Source organism: Lagenorhynchus albirostris, chromosome 7 (genome assembly GCF_949774975.1).
Source record: "Lagenorhynchus albirostris chromosome 7, mLagAlb1.1, whole genome shotgun sequence".
Lineage (NCBI taxonomy): Eukaryota > Metazoa > Chordata > Mammalia > Artiodactyla > Delphinidae > Lagenorhynchus > Lagenorhynchus albirostris.
In genome coordinates this window covers 67,969,182-67,984,450 of record NC_083101.1, presented here as the reverse complement: position 1 = coordinate 67,984,450, position 15,269 = coordinate 67,969,182, and the positions used below count along the sequence as shown (strand labels likewise).

The 15,269-nt window shown below is 39.9% G+C and overlaps 1 protein-coding gene across 2 annotated transcripts in view; it reads right to left on the bottom strand.

The window, feature by feature from the left end:
- Positions 1 to 15,269, bottom strand: part of ADAMTSL1 (ADAMTS like 1) — a 1,031,718-nt gene that overhangs the window by 45,777 nt on the left and 970,672 nt on the right. The window lies entirely within an intron of this gene.

Here is a 15,269-nt window from a genome sequence, read left to right as displayed (position 1 = left end):
ATGCAATGAGTTGGGGGGGAAAAAAACCCCCACGTACTATATAGTAATAGTTAGGAATCGAACTTTAATTGGTAAATGTCTAACGTCTGCCTCCATTTTACTCTGTGATTTTCAAGCCAAAAATTTTCAACAGAGACTAGGAAAACAATTTTAAACACTGATCTCATTTCTCTATAGGTCAAGAACCTTGGCCTTCTGACAGCTCTTCTGACAATCAAGCCTGCGTTGGACATGTACAATGTTATACTTATTACATAGTCATTGAGCCTATTTTGATACATTAAAATTCCAAAATATTAAACTGAGATACGGTGTCTACTCAAGCCTTTGTAGCATAGAATTAGTAAAATAAACTGGTTACAATTGTGAGAGAAAACTCATTACCTCTAAATTCGTACTTGCTGAATTTGCTGTTGTGACCCCAGAAACTTAGCTTCCAGAGGAGATTTATTTGGAGGTTTAAAATGCAAGATACATCATTCAAAATTAAAGATAGTGGAGGTTTTCTATCAGTTCAGTTAAAAAATATCTATTTGGTGCCTAGTGTTCTGGGGACAGTAAAGCTAGTTAAGATTATCTTCTCTCTTGCAAGGAGATCCCAGCTGGTATGGGATGCAAAAAAGCACACTAATAAAACTGAGATATAAGGCAGAAGATGAGATGAGTGAGACACACAGATGGTCACAGATGGATGTGTGTGCCGATGGATCTGTACAGAGAATGGATTTTCTAACGTTGTTCTGTGTTCTAGGGGCAGCACTGTTAGAATTTTTATAGTATGGCAGCGTTAACACAGGACAGGTCTTTAAGAGATGATCTAGCTTACTGCCAGAGGAGAAAACTGAGGCCCAGAGATGTTAAGAGACCTCCCCAAGATCAAGGGGGGCAGATCTTCTATCTGACTCACTGTCTTGTGTCCTTTCCCCCATACCTACTGCTTGTCTGGTTAGACGCCAACAATTTACTTAGGCATCTTGATACCTCCTTCCTTTGTCTGCGTACTCCCTTCATTCCCTTGCCTTTTTACATTTTCACTGTGGTTGTATAGGTTGAAGAGGTGGGAACAGACTACTTTGAAGAAGGGCCCTGGAAAAACAATGCTAAAGTTGACCCTCAAAATTTCAGTATGGAATGTCATGTTATAGGACCCAATTTTTCACTTCTCGCCCTGTGGACTCACTCTGCCATGTAACTTTACAGGGCCGTCCCATGATGGGTGGGCTTTACTTCCCCACCTCCTTACTTTAGGTTTGGCCACGTGACTACTCTGGCCACTAACAAACACTAACAATGAACAATCTGAAAAGGAAATTAAGAAAACAATTCCATTTACATGAGTATCAAAAAGAATAAAATACTTAAGAATAAACTAAACCAAGGAGGGGAAAGACTTGTACACTGAAAACTATAAAACATTGCTAAAAAAAGAAATTAAAATCATAAATGAATGAAAAGATATCTCACGTTCATGGGTTGGAAGACAATTTTGTTAAGGTGTCAATACTCCCCAAAACAAACCCAATTCAATCCCTCTCAAAATCCCAATGACTTAAAAAATTGTTTTTGCATAAGTAGAAAAATTCATCTTAAAATTCATATGGAATCTCAAGGGACTCTGAATAGCCAAAACAATCTTGAAAAAGAACAGCAAAGTTAGAGGTCTCATACTTCCTGGTTTCAAAACTTATTACAAAGTTACAGTAATCAAAACAGTGTGGAACTGGAATAAAGACAGACAGATAGACCAATGGCATAGATAGAGAACCCAGAAATAAGCTCTTATGTATATAGTCAATTTTCAACATGGGTGCCAAGACCATTCAATGTGGAAAGGATAGTCTTTTCAACAGATGGTAATGGGAAAACTGGATTTCTACATGCAAAGAATGATGCTGGATCCTTACATTAAACCATATACAAAAATTAACTCAAAATGGATTAAGGACCTAAACATAAGAGTTAAAAGTATAAAACTCTCAGAAGAAAACGCAGGGGAAAAGTTTCACAATATTGGATTTGGCAATGATTTCTTGGATATGACACTAAAAGCACAGGTAACAAAAGAAAAAAATTAGATATACTGGACATCATCAAAATTAAAAGCTTTTGTGTATCACAGGACACTAACAACAGAGTGAAAAGGCAGCCCACACAATGGGAGAAAATATTTACAAGTCATAGATCTGATAAGAGATTAATATCCAGAATATAGAAGAATTCCTACAACTCAACAACAAAAACCACCAACCAATTTAAAAGTGAGCAAAACACTCGAACAGACATTTCTCAAAGATATGCAAATGATTAACAAGCACAGGAAAAGATGTTCCACATCACTAATTGTTATAGAAATGCAAATCAGAACCAATGAGATACCACTTTATATCCATTAGGATGGCTATTATTAAAAGAAAAAAAAAGAAAAAAAATTAACTAGAAGTGGTGAAGATGTGGGAAAATTACAACACTTGTGTATTGTTGGTGGAAATGTAAAATGGTGCAGCAACTATGGAAAACAATATTGAGGTCCCTAAAAGAAAAGTAAACATTAGAATTACTGTATGATCTAGCAACTCCACTTCTGGCTATATACCCAAAAGATCTGAAAGCAGGACTTGAATAGATATTTGTACACCAATGTTTATGGCAGCATTATTCACAATAGCCAAAAGGTGGAAACAACCCAGAGTTCCATCAATAGATGAATGGATAAACAAAATGTGATAAATATATATGATGACTATTATTCAGCCTTAAAAAGGGAATAAAATTCTGATACATGTGACAACATGGATTAAACTTGAAAACATTAATGTAAGTGAAGGAAGCCAGACACAAAAGGACAAATATTGTATGGTTCCCCTTATATGAGATACCTAGAGTAGTCAAATTTGTAGAAGCAGAAAATGGAATAGTAATTACCAGGGGCTGGCGGAAGGAGGGAATGGAGTATTGTTATTATTTAATGGTATGAGTTTCAGTTTGGGATGAAACATGGATATGTTCTGGACATGGATAGTGTGAAGTTGTACAACGAGAAGGTAATTAATGCCACTGAACTGTACACTTAAAAATGGTTAAGATAATAAGTTTCATGTTATGTATATTTTGCCATAATGAAAGAAATGAGGCAAAAGCTGTGCTGGGTACCAATTTCAATCCTAGACCTCAAGAGACCTGGTGAGTTTTTGCTTGTGCTCTTATGCCTTTGCCATCACTGAAGAAGAACATGCCTCGACTGGCCTGATGATCTCAAGGGGAGGATTAGAGAAATGTGGAGAACAGCCAAGTCACTCCAGCCAAACCCAGTTTAGATCAGCTGAACTAAGTAAGAGCAGTAAGAATAAATGATTGATGTTTTAGCCACTGAGTCTTGCATTTAGAACCTCTTTTTTTTCAGGGGTTGGGTGAGGTAGCTAACTGATACATTTAGGGAGTAGGGGCTTCCAGAGCTCCTTGAGCCATGGATCCAAGGCTTCCAGTAGGGTGGAGTTTCTCCCTGTATACTGACCCAGCTCTCACCTGACCTGGATCTTCTCAGGTACTCTGAAGGAGCAGGCTCCCCACATGCTTCTGGTGGCAGCTAGGCATCTATATGCCATGAGGTCCATGGTGGTGTCACCGTACTCCCGTTATGAAGTGGGTGTGAGAATGGCCTTGGGGAGAGGTGTATAGAAATCAGTCCACTGGGGACCTCCAGAGACCAGCAGCACCCACTCCCTCCAGCCCAAAAATGTTGCCTGGAGTCAGACGTGGGTTTCATTTTCTAATAAGAGGCAGGAAAGCTGTACGTTTGTTTAGGCATAGCATGATTTCAAAAGTGAAGCTTGAAACAAGTACAGCTTTTCAGACTTGCTGGAACAGACAGATATATGTCTTCCTATCACATCTGCTTTAAAGACAAAGAGGTACCATATGCTGTTGAGATGCTGGCTCCGTGAATCCTTTCGTTTGGTCAGTGTGCATGGAGCGCGGTGAGGCTGACTAGATTCCAAATTGAAAAATAAGAACCTTGCTATTCCCAAGGAAACAGGAGGTACTTGGCCAGAGAATCTCTCATATTTAGCTCTAGTCTTTTTTTCCCAACTCCATTAGGACTGATTTTCTGAGACACTATTTAGGCAGGAAAAGGAGTGGTAGCAGCTACAGGCTATTTTCTATGGCTGATAAAGTTCCTTATCTAGGATCCAGTAATGTTAGCTAAATAAGTAGTACATTTACATAACAATTACATTCAAAATCCTTCCTCCTTCCTGGAATCAGAGGCCAGAGTGAACAGCCAGGATACCTCTCTTAGCCCATCGGGGTCTTGCATCTTGGATATATTTCCAGGGTCTTCTAGCTTGGTGATCCTAGTTGAGGCATGAGGGCTGCCATGGATATGGTGTTCTTTTTTTTTTTTTTTTTTTTTTTTTTTTTTTTTGTGGTACGCGGGCCTCTCACTGTCGTGGCCCCCCCCCCCCCCGTTGCAGAGCACAGGCTCCGGACGCGCAGGCCCAGCGGCCATGGCTCACGGGCCCAGCCGCTCCGCGGCATGCGGGATCCTCCCGGACCGGGGCACGAACCCGCGTCCCCTGCATCGGCAGGCGGACTCTCAACCACTGCGCCACCAGGGAAGCCCGGATATGGTGTTCTTGAAACTCAATTTGAGAAAGACTCTTGAGTAGCAGTGACTAAGACTTTGAGTCTTTGAGAGGCTGCCTTCATAGTAATCCTTCTCACTCTGAAACCTATCCGGGTGAAGGTCTGTTTTGTAGAAAGTTTTTAAAGGAAAAGCAGTTTTGTTACTTTCAAATGCAGTTACACAGATACATGACTCTCAAGGAGAACTCTAGATTTTGAAAGGGCTCTTTGGCTTCTGTTTTCTAATCTATAAATGAGAGCTTTAGATTTAATCAATACTTTTCAAGTTGATGTTCCTTGGGGCCCTAAAGTTTTGCAGAGGTATGGGGGAGGAGGGTGGGGAACCTTGATAGGGAATCTGCATAGATGGGGCTTTGGGGTCTCCGTTCCCATTTCACTCATAGCAGAATTACATATCAGGCTTCTGCATAAGAAGATTCTTTTATTGGTAACCAGTGAATTAGATGATTTTTAAGGTGCTTTTAGGTTCCAAGCGTTCTCAGCATCATCTCAAATTCATCATTCTCACCCCTCTTCTTCTCAGATAGGGCAAAGTAGACTTAGTCAATCTATATTGTTTAGGTCAATATGTAGTGAAATTGAATTGTGCCAATGAAGTGCTCCTGGAAGAGAAGTTATATATGGAGGTTATTTAGGATTAAGATAAGCAGAGATAGTAGAAGAGGAGGGCAGTCTAGAAGATACAGTATGAGCAAAGGTGAAAAGATGAAAAACTGGTGATGTGTCTTTGAGAAATGACTGGTTGACTTGACTGGAACATGGAGGACATAGATGATGCTGGCATGGTGGGTGAGAGATACAATGGGGAGGATCTTGAAGGCCAGAATCTGGTCTTTTGGGAGCCCCTGCGGGTTTCTGAAGATGAGGGGGTGATCTAGGTTGGCTTTAGAAGAATCAGTAAGGTGGTTCTTTCCAAGATGCACTGGCTTGAGAGAAAGGAGAAGCTAGGATATCAGTTCAGAGGTGACAAGAAATGAGACATATTTGCAAAAGTAGCTCTGACAGGATATGAGGAGGATGGGGGTAGAGACAAAGAAGAGAAGCTAAAGAGACTGGAACACTAGTGGGATTGTTAACAGAAGTAGGTAAATCAGGAAGAGAAGCTATTCCTTATTTCTACCCCTAGAGATGAATAAGTTTAGTTTTAAGCATATTGACTTTAAAGGTTGTGACAGAACCAAAGGATGGAAAAATCCATTGAGATGATAAAGATAAAAATGGAAGTTAGTTAGCGGTAAGAACTGGAGATAGATTTTGGGAACCAGTCTCATAGATTTATGGAAGGAGTCTTCAATGAAAAGAGGTCAGGTCTCAGGACAAGACAGTGGGAGAATTCTAACATTCAGTGATTGAAGAAGAAATAGGAGGTATTAAAGGGCCCTGTGGGATAGGAGAAAAATTGAGACCATGTGATGTCATGGGACTCCAGAAAGGAAAGGGATTAAACAAACAGGTTGTTAGCAAATAACTGATTTATATAAGAATTTGTGGAATGAATGAGTGGTTTCATTTTTTTTTTAATGAAAATAACTAACCAAACATATTCTTTCCACAACCACTCTCCACCCCATGTGCCCAGGTAATATAAAGGTAAACTTCATTCCAACTCACGTTTGAGTGATCAGAAATTTCAAGTTAGTGGAATTGGAAATAAAAGTGTTCTGTATAATCAGAACATACCATTCAATGCTATGTTCACATATTTCTTTATTTAATTTAAGAGAGAATTTACCTCTGGGTCTTGAATCTTTAGAAGTGTACCAACAACTGTGTTATTAAGAAAATAAAGGATTAAAGAAGAGGGTGAATGAGAATGCTTTAAATGTTGCAAAACAGGAACAGAGTAGATCTCGGCCAGAAAACTCTCAAAACAACTTGACTAGGGATTCTAGCATCCAGTAGTGGTGAATAACTAGGTTGGACTAGTCTTAAAATTTAAACAGCAGCAACAACAACAACAAAATACACGAAACAACAACTCCTGGAAAGCAGTGAAGAGTGACCAAAAGCAATGGCAGAAACAGAAGGGGAGTCGTCCTAGAAACCCAGGAACTGCAACAGGTGGGATTTGCTACCTAGTGGCTTTTTGCCTGAGGAAATTCCTCAATCCCCAGATGGCCCAGATTGCTGGAAAATGTATAGCTTCATTGTCTTGAGATGTCAGAGGACAGTGTCTGGGGGCTGTTAGAATAGCTGGAAAGTTAAGGGGGGAAATCCTTTAAGATAAACCTTAAAATCTATATAAGTCCTGTCCAAATTCTTTTTAGCAGACCCCAGAGGAACCCAGCAAAAGAGCATCAGCTAGAAGCTGACAATAGAGTGGAGAATTCAGTCGGTGCCCACTGCAGGGAAGACAGAAGCTGGAATTTGAGCCCAGCCAAATTAACTGCCTTTTAGAACAAAACCAAACACTCTTCATAGGAACATAACAGAATGCCAAGTCTCTCTAGTATATCATCTATAATTTTCATTATACTGGGTTGGCCAAAATGTTCGATGGTTTTTTCCCATTAGATGGCTCTAGTAGCACTTAGTTGTCTTTAACTTCATTCAAAACAAATTTGTTAGATTGTATGTGACAGCTGTCATATCAGCGTGCATTTAAAAAAAAGTTACCAAAATTGGTGAATTTTTGTGTAGCCATTTTAATATTGTAGAAGAAAAAGAGCAACATTTTTGGTATATTTTGCTTTATTATTTCAAGAAAGGTAAAAATGCAAATGAAACGCAAAAAAAGATTTGTGCAGTGTATGGAGAAGGTGCTGTGACTGATTAAACATGTCAATAGTGGTTTGTGAAGTTTCATGCTGGAGATTTCTCGCTGGACGATGCTCCACGGTTGGGTGGACCAGTTGAATTTGACAGCGATCAAATAGAGACATGAATTGAGAACAATCAGTGTTATACCATGAGGGAGATAGCCGACATACTCAAAATATCCAAATCAAGCACTGAAAATCATTTGCACCAGCTTGGTTATGTTAATCGCTTTGATGTTTGGGTTCCACGTAAGTTAAGCGGAAAAAAACCTTCTTGACAGTATTTCTGCATGCGATTCTCTGCTGAAACGTAATGAAAACGTTCTGTTTTTAAAACAAATTGTGATGGGTGATGAAAAGTGGATGCTGTACAATAATATGGAACAGAAGAGATCATGGGGCAAGCAAAATGAACCACCACCAACCACACCTTCATCCAAAGAAGGTGATGTTGTGTATATGGTGGGATTGGAAGGGAGTCCTCTATTATGAGCTCCTTCTGGAAAACCAAACAATTAATTCCAACAAGTACTGCTCCCAGTTAGACCAAAAGCAGCACTCGATGAAAAGCGTCCAGAATTAGTCAACAGAAAGCACATAGTTTTCCATCAGATAATGCAAGACCGCATGTTTCTTTGCTGACCAGGCAAAACCTGTCACAGCTTGGCTGGGAAGTTCTGATTCATCCACCATATTCACCAGACATTGCACCTTTGGATTTCGATTTATTTAGGTCTTTACAAAATTCTCTTAATGGAAAAAAACTTCAATTCCCTGGAAGACTGTAAAAGGCACCTGGAACAGTTCTTTGCTCAAAAAGATAAAAAGTTTTGGGAAGATGGAATTATGAAGTTGCTTGAAAAACGGCAGAAGGTAATGGAACAGAAGGGTGAATATGTTGTTCAATAAATGAAAAATGTGTCTTCTGTTTTTACTTAAAAACTGAAGGCACTTTTTTTTTGCCAACTCAATACAGTTAAGAAACACTAGATAAGAAAAAAATGTGATCCATACTTAATAGAAACAGCAGTCAACAGAAACCAGTCCTGAGATGATGCAAGTGTTGTAATGAATGGACAGTGACTTTAAAGCAGCTATATAAATATGTTTAAGGAGTTAGAGGAAAGTCTACTCATAATAAATGAAAAGATGGAGTATCTCACTAGAGAAGTAGAAACTGTGAAAATAAATTCTAGAGCTGAAATGTGCAAAAACTGAAATGAAAAATTCACTAGATGGGCCTAACAGAAAATTGGAGATGACAGGAGAAAGGGTCAGTGAACTTGAAGATAGTTCAGCAGAAATTATCCAGTGTGAAGAACAGAGGGAAAAAAGACTGAAGGAAAATAAACAGAGCTCCATGGACCTGTGGGAAAAAGTTTAATATATGTGTAATTGGAGCCCAATATGGAAAGAAGAAAATTAGACAGAAACATAGTAGAAGAAATAAAACTATCAAATCTCCCAAATTTTGAGAAAACCATGAAGTTTCAATAAGGTTAACAAACCACCTAGGAACATCATACTCAAAGTGATGAAACTAGCAGATTAAAAAAAAATCTTGAAAGCCATGATGGAGTAATAAGGACTGGGTTTACTCTCTTGCCATAAATAACTAGAAAACTGGACAGAAATGTATGAAATGGCTGTTTTCAGACATTAGATAACAGACAGTAGAGGGCTGTGATCCCTGAAAGAAGAGAAATAGATTACGTGAGCCTGGTGAATTCTCTGCCTTCCTGCCTGGAGGTACATTCTGAGCTGCAAAGTAGGGAGGATGTTATTAGTTTCCCAGGTTGCCAGAACAAAGTACCACAGACTGGTTGACTTAAGTGACAAAAATTTATTGTCTCACAGTTCTGGAGTCTAGAAGTTTGAGATCAAAGTGTCAACAGTGTTAGCTCCTTCTGAGGGCTGTGAGGGACAGTCTGTTTTATCTATTCTAGCTTCTAGTGGTTTCCTGGCAATCTTTGGTGTTCCTTGGCTTTGGAGATTCATCACTCAAATCTCTGCTTTCATGTTCATGTGGAGTTCTTCCTTGAGGGCATGCCTATCTCTGTGTCCACTTTTCTCCTTTTTATAATGACACCAGTAAATTAGATTAGGGCCCATCCTAATGACCTCATCTTAACTTGATCATCTGCAAAGACTCTGTTTCCCAATAAGGTCACATTCACAGGTACTGAGGATGAGAGATTTCAGCAACCTTTTGGGGGGACACAATTCAACCCACATCAGAAGACTATCCCAAGCAGAGCATGACAGTCTGGACTAATTAACGAGACAAAGAACAGAGTTCAGTGAGGTTGAGGCAGCCGGAAGTTGAGCAGAATTCTGGAAATGAGGGCGTTACGTAGAAAAAGGGCCCCAGAAATATGCATAACTTCCTCTTGAGTCTTTGCCCAAATGAAGATGTACATGCATAGAGTGAAACTCTAAAAGATTGACCAAAGATCAGTCAGGGAGCTGTGAGTTTACTATTTCCCAAAGCTCGAGTAGGGCTAGAAGGACTTCAAGTTCTGACCAGCCAGAGTGCAACATCCTTGTTCATCATCAGAGGAACTCAGTAGAGACCCCCGAGGAGCCCTAGGGTAAAGGTCACTGTAGACCTGCTCTAATCAAACTTAAGAACAAACTTCAAAAAGATCGAATTAAACTTTGAATAACTTAACTGCTTAAGAGAAGAAAATCCAACAATCACTAGAAGACAACAAAATCCAAACACATAATGATATAAAATTTACATTGTTTAGCTTTCAATCAAATATTACTTATTAAGTCAAGAAGCAGGAAAATGTGTCCCATAACAAAGACAAAAATCGGTCAGTGGAAACTTATCTAGAAATGCTAGGGATGATGGAATTAATAGACACGGATATTAAAACGGTATTAAAAATAAGTTAAATATTTAAAGGAAAACATGTACATAGTAAGAAAGTGGAAGTTATAAAAAGAATCAAATGCACTTCTAAAAACGAAACATTTTATGAAATGAAAAATTCACTAGATAGGATTAATAGAAGTTTAAATACTATAGAAAAAATATTTGTGATATTAAAGATGTAGTAGTAGAAATTAGCCAGAGTGAAGCAAAGAGAGAAAAAGACTGAGAAAAAAAAATCAAGTGGTCAAACATATGTTAGCCAAGGATGTGGTCACATGGGTATATCTGCCAAAATTGGCTAAAATTTGTGCATTTTAATAATTGTAAATTTTACCTAAAAGAATAATTGAGTAGGGATGGGCGTGGGAAGTAGGTGGAAGTACAAATAAAATAGGAATGGCAGGAAGTTGTTTTTTGAAGCTGGGTGATGAGTGCACGGGGTTCTTTATGCTGCCCTGTTTACTTTGTATATATGTGAAGTTACCCTAATAATAAAGGGAAAAAACATGAAATTATCGATCATCAGAAATGACTCGGTGTCCAAAAAAATTGCTTTTCACATACTCTGTTTATTCAGCTTTGTGCTTCTTCTTTAAAATTTTAACAAATTTTAAAAAATTGCTGTTCCAGCCTGCTATTTGCAGATGTTTACTCAAATTTTATAACCTGCCCAACTTAAAAATTCCTGCTGGTAGAATCGCTAAAGCAATCCTGAAGCAAAAGAACTAAGCAGGAGGCATAACCCTCCCAGACTTCAGACAATACTGCAAAGCTACAGTAATCAAAACAGCATGGTATTGGCACAAAAACAGACAGATGGATCAATGGAACAGAATAGAGAGCCCAGAAATATACGCACACACCTGTGGTCGATTAGTCTTCAACAAAGGAGGCAAGAATATACAACAGGAAAAAAAAAACAGTCTCTTTAGCAAGTGCTGTTGGGAAAGTTGGACAGCCACGTGTAAATCAATGAAGTTAGAACACACCCTCTCACCATACACAAAAATAAACTAAGAATGCCTTAAAGACTTAAACATAAGACATGACACCATAAAGCTCTTAGAAGAGAACATAGGCAAAACATTCTCTGACATAAATTGTGCAAATGTTTTCTTAGGTCAGTATCCCAAGGCAGTAGAAATAAAACCAAAAGTAAACAAATGGTACCTAATCAAACTTACAATCTTTTGCACAGCAAAGGAAACCATAAACAAAACGGAAAGGCAACCTACAGAATGGGAGAAAATATTTGCAAAAGATGTGTCCCACAAGGCCCTAATTTCCAAAATATATATAGAGCTCATACAACTCAACAACGAGAAAACAAACAACCCTATCCAAAAATGGTCAGAAGACCCAAATAGACATTTCAGATGGCCAATAGGCACATGAAAAGATGCTCAACAATGCTAATTATTAGAGAATGCAAATCAAACTACAATGAAGTACCACCTCACACTGGTCAGAATGGCCATTATTAAAAAGTCTACAAATAACAAATGCTGGAGAGGATGTGGAGAAAAGGGAACCCTCTTACACGGTTGGTGGGAATGTAAGTTGGTGCAGTCACTGTGGAAAACAGTATCGAGGTTCCTCAGAAAGCTAAAAGTAGAGTTACCATGTGATCTAGCAATCCCACTCCTGGCCATATATCCAGACAAAACTATAATTCAAAAAGATACAGGCACCCCTATGTTCATAGCAGCACTATTCACAACAGCCAAGACATGGAAACACCTAAATGTCCATCGACAGATGAATGGATAAAGAAGATGTATATGTATACAATGTATACAATGGAACACATGTATACAATGGAACACTATTTAGCCATGAAAAAGAATGAAATTGCCATTTGCAGCAACATGGATGCAACTAGAGATTACCATACTAAGAGAAGTCAGAAAGAGAAAGACAATTACCATATGATATCACTTATATGTGGAATCTAAAATATGACACAAATGAACCTAGCTATGAAACAGAAACAATCACAGATATAGAGAACAGGCTGGTGGTTGCCAAGGGAGAGGGGCTTGTGGGAGGGATGCAGTGGGAGGTTGGGGGTAGCAGATGTAAGCTTTTATATATGGAATGGATAAACAACAAGGTCCTACTGGATAGCACAGAGAACTATATTCAATATCCTATGATAAACCATAATGGAAAAGAATATATAAGAATGTATATATAGATATATAGATACAGATATAACTGAATCACTTTCCTGTACAGCAGTAATTAACACAACATTGTAAATCAACTATACTTCAATAAAAAAAATTCATGCTGGTAGGTTCCCCTTCATTCATTTAGCTCTGTTGAAGTCAGAGATCACTTTCCCTTGTATTGATACTTGTGTCACCCTTGACTGCAACAACTTTAGTGTGGTTGCTTTGTATGGCAGAAACTGCTAGTTATCCCCTCATATCTGCCCTCTCCTTCTTAGTGTACATGAACCCCTGATTTTTACATAGGCACATAGCTGCCTGGAAGAGAGACATTTCCCATCACCCCTTGAAATAAGGTGTGGGCCATGTGATTCCATTCAGTGACACGAGAGGGAAAGTGATATATATACCTCCTGGGACATGGCTTTCAAAGAAAAGAACTTGCCTTTCTTCCCCCTTCCTCCATCCTGCCATTGAGAATGTGTATGTGGAGCAAACCACCTGGCTTAGGTGGATGAGGGCAATACTCCAGGATGACAGAGCAGCAGGAATTTAAAACATTTTTTGCCTGGGTCCCTAGGTGACATGGTAGTTTGCCACACCATGCCTGGAATGTCTTTTTCTGGACTTCTATGTAAGATAGGAATATATTCCTCTCTTGTTGACTGTTATTTAGGGTCTTTGCTGTAGGTTGCTGAATGTATGTCCTAACTATGACAATCCTACATATTCTTTCCTTACTGAGGCAGCCTCCATCTGCTAGATAGGTTACTGTATTTCCCTTCACATCTGGACACTGACCACAGAGAATATATGTGACTACTCATCTTGGATTGAAAATGCTCTTAGGGGACTTCCCTGGTGCTGCAGTGGTTAAGAATCCTCCTGCCAGTGCAGGGGACACGGGTTCGATCCCTGGTCCGGGAAGATCCCACATGCTGAGGAGCAGCTAAGCCCATTCACCACAACTAACGAGCCTGCACTCTGGAGCCCACGAGCCACAACTACTGAGCCCATGAGCCACAACTACTGAGCCTGCATGCCGCGACTACTGAGGCCCACGCACCTAGAGCCCGTGCTCCGCAAAAACAGAAGCCACTGCAATGAGAAGCCCCCGCGCTGCAACGAAGAGTAGCCCCCACTCGCCGCAACTAGAGAAAGCCCACGTGCAGCAACGAAGACCCAACGCAGCCAAAAAAAACAAAAGAAAATGCTCTTAAGAAAGTCTACTTTCAATAGGAAAGGGAAAGTAAAGACCAAAGTAAACTAATTATAACTAAAGTGAATGACCAAAATTGAAGGTCATCTGCCTTTTTCATCACAAATCTGTCTTTCAGTGCTTTTAACTGAACACATAGCTTCTTAAAAACTTTCTTTGTACTCAGAATTGGTATCCCCTCAGCACACATGGAGTGCAGGCCCCTGTGCTTTTATGTACATATTTATGTGCATGTCTGTGTGTACACAGTGGCCTCTGAGGCTTGCCAGCAGCAAGAGTCAAAAGAAGGAATCTAACATGAATTCCCACTGTGTATGTTCCCAGTGAATAATTATCCATGTTTCACTGCTAATGAGAAAACCTGGCTTGTCACAGGGGTTCCTTTCTGTCACGGACATTTCTCATTTGTTAAAGTAAGAGAAGTATCAATCATTCTTTGAAGGTGAGCAATCTCTCCGGGTGACATTTGCAAGGACACCAAAAACTGTGCAAACGCATTCCACACCTCTAGAGAGGCTCAATTATAAACCACATCTCTTCCCCTTTGCTTCCATGAACATATTAACAGTGTTTCCTGCAGGGGCTGGCATCTCTTTTTCTGTTTTCCTCGCAGCTACGTGAACACAGACCATTTCCATACTCCCAAACTCAACGGCCACCCCAGGAAACGGTCCATCAGCAGGGAACGATAGTGCTCTCTCTACTCAGACCTTGGTTAGTACAGGTCTTGGGTTGGGTAGGTGGCTGAGGGGGAAGCAGTGCTTAGGAAGGTGGCTTAGATCATGAGGGTTCTGGCAGCAAAAAGCCCCTCTCTATCAACCGTTCTTTTTTTTTTTTAAGAATTTTGTTTTATTTTAATTAATTTGTTTTGTTTGTTTGTTTTTTGACTGCATTGGGTCTGCATTGTTGTGCGCAGGCTTTTCTCTAGTTGCGGCGAGCAGGGGCTACTCTTTGTTGTGGTGCACGGGCTTCTCATTGCGGTGGCTTCTCTTGTTGCAGAGCACGGGCTCTAGGCGCGCAGGCTTCAGTAGTTGTGGCACACGGGCTTAGCTGCTCCGCGGCATGTGGGATCTTCCTGGACCAGGGATCGAACCCATGTCCCCTGCACTGGCAGGCGGATTCTTAACCACTGTGCCACCAGGGAAGTCCTATCAACTATTCTTAGCCAGCGAAAGAAAATATTGCCTTTAGACCTCCATTCCTGGGTCCACTGTGGCTCCACACTGAGCCAGAGCCAGGTGGGATTCACAAATGTGTGAGGGTTTTCCTCCTAGTTTCACCTACTTTTTTTTTTTTTCAATCACATTAACTGGAGAGGGATAGAAGTTTGGAATGGGGGAGATGTGTGCAATAAGAAATCAAATTATATACAAAATTGTATCTGCTGGGAGTCCGTTTAGCTGTCACCTGCCATGAGTTGACATCCCTGATTAAGTCAGATTGACCTCACTGACTTTCTTCCCCATTGTCTCCTATTTCACGTGAGTTTCTGGCACTAAAATAGCCTTGCTCAGGGAAACAGCCTGAGTTCAACAGGTGAGGGAAATAGGGGGATGGAAAACCGGGAGGCCTGGTGGCCCTTGACCTCA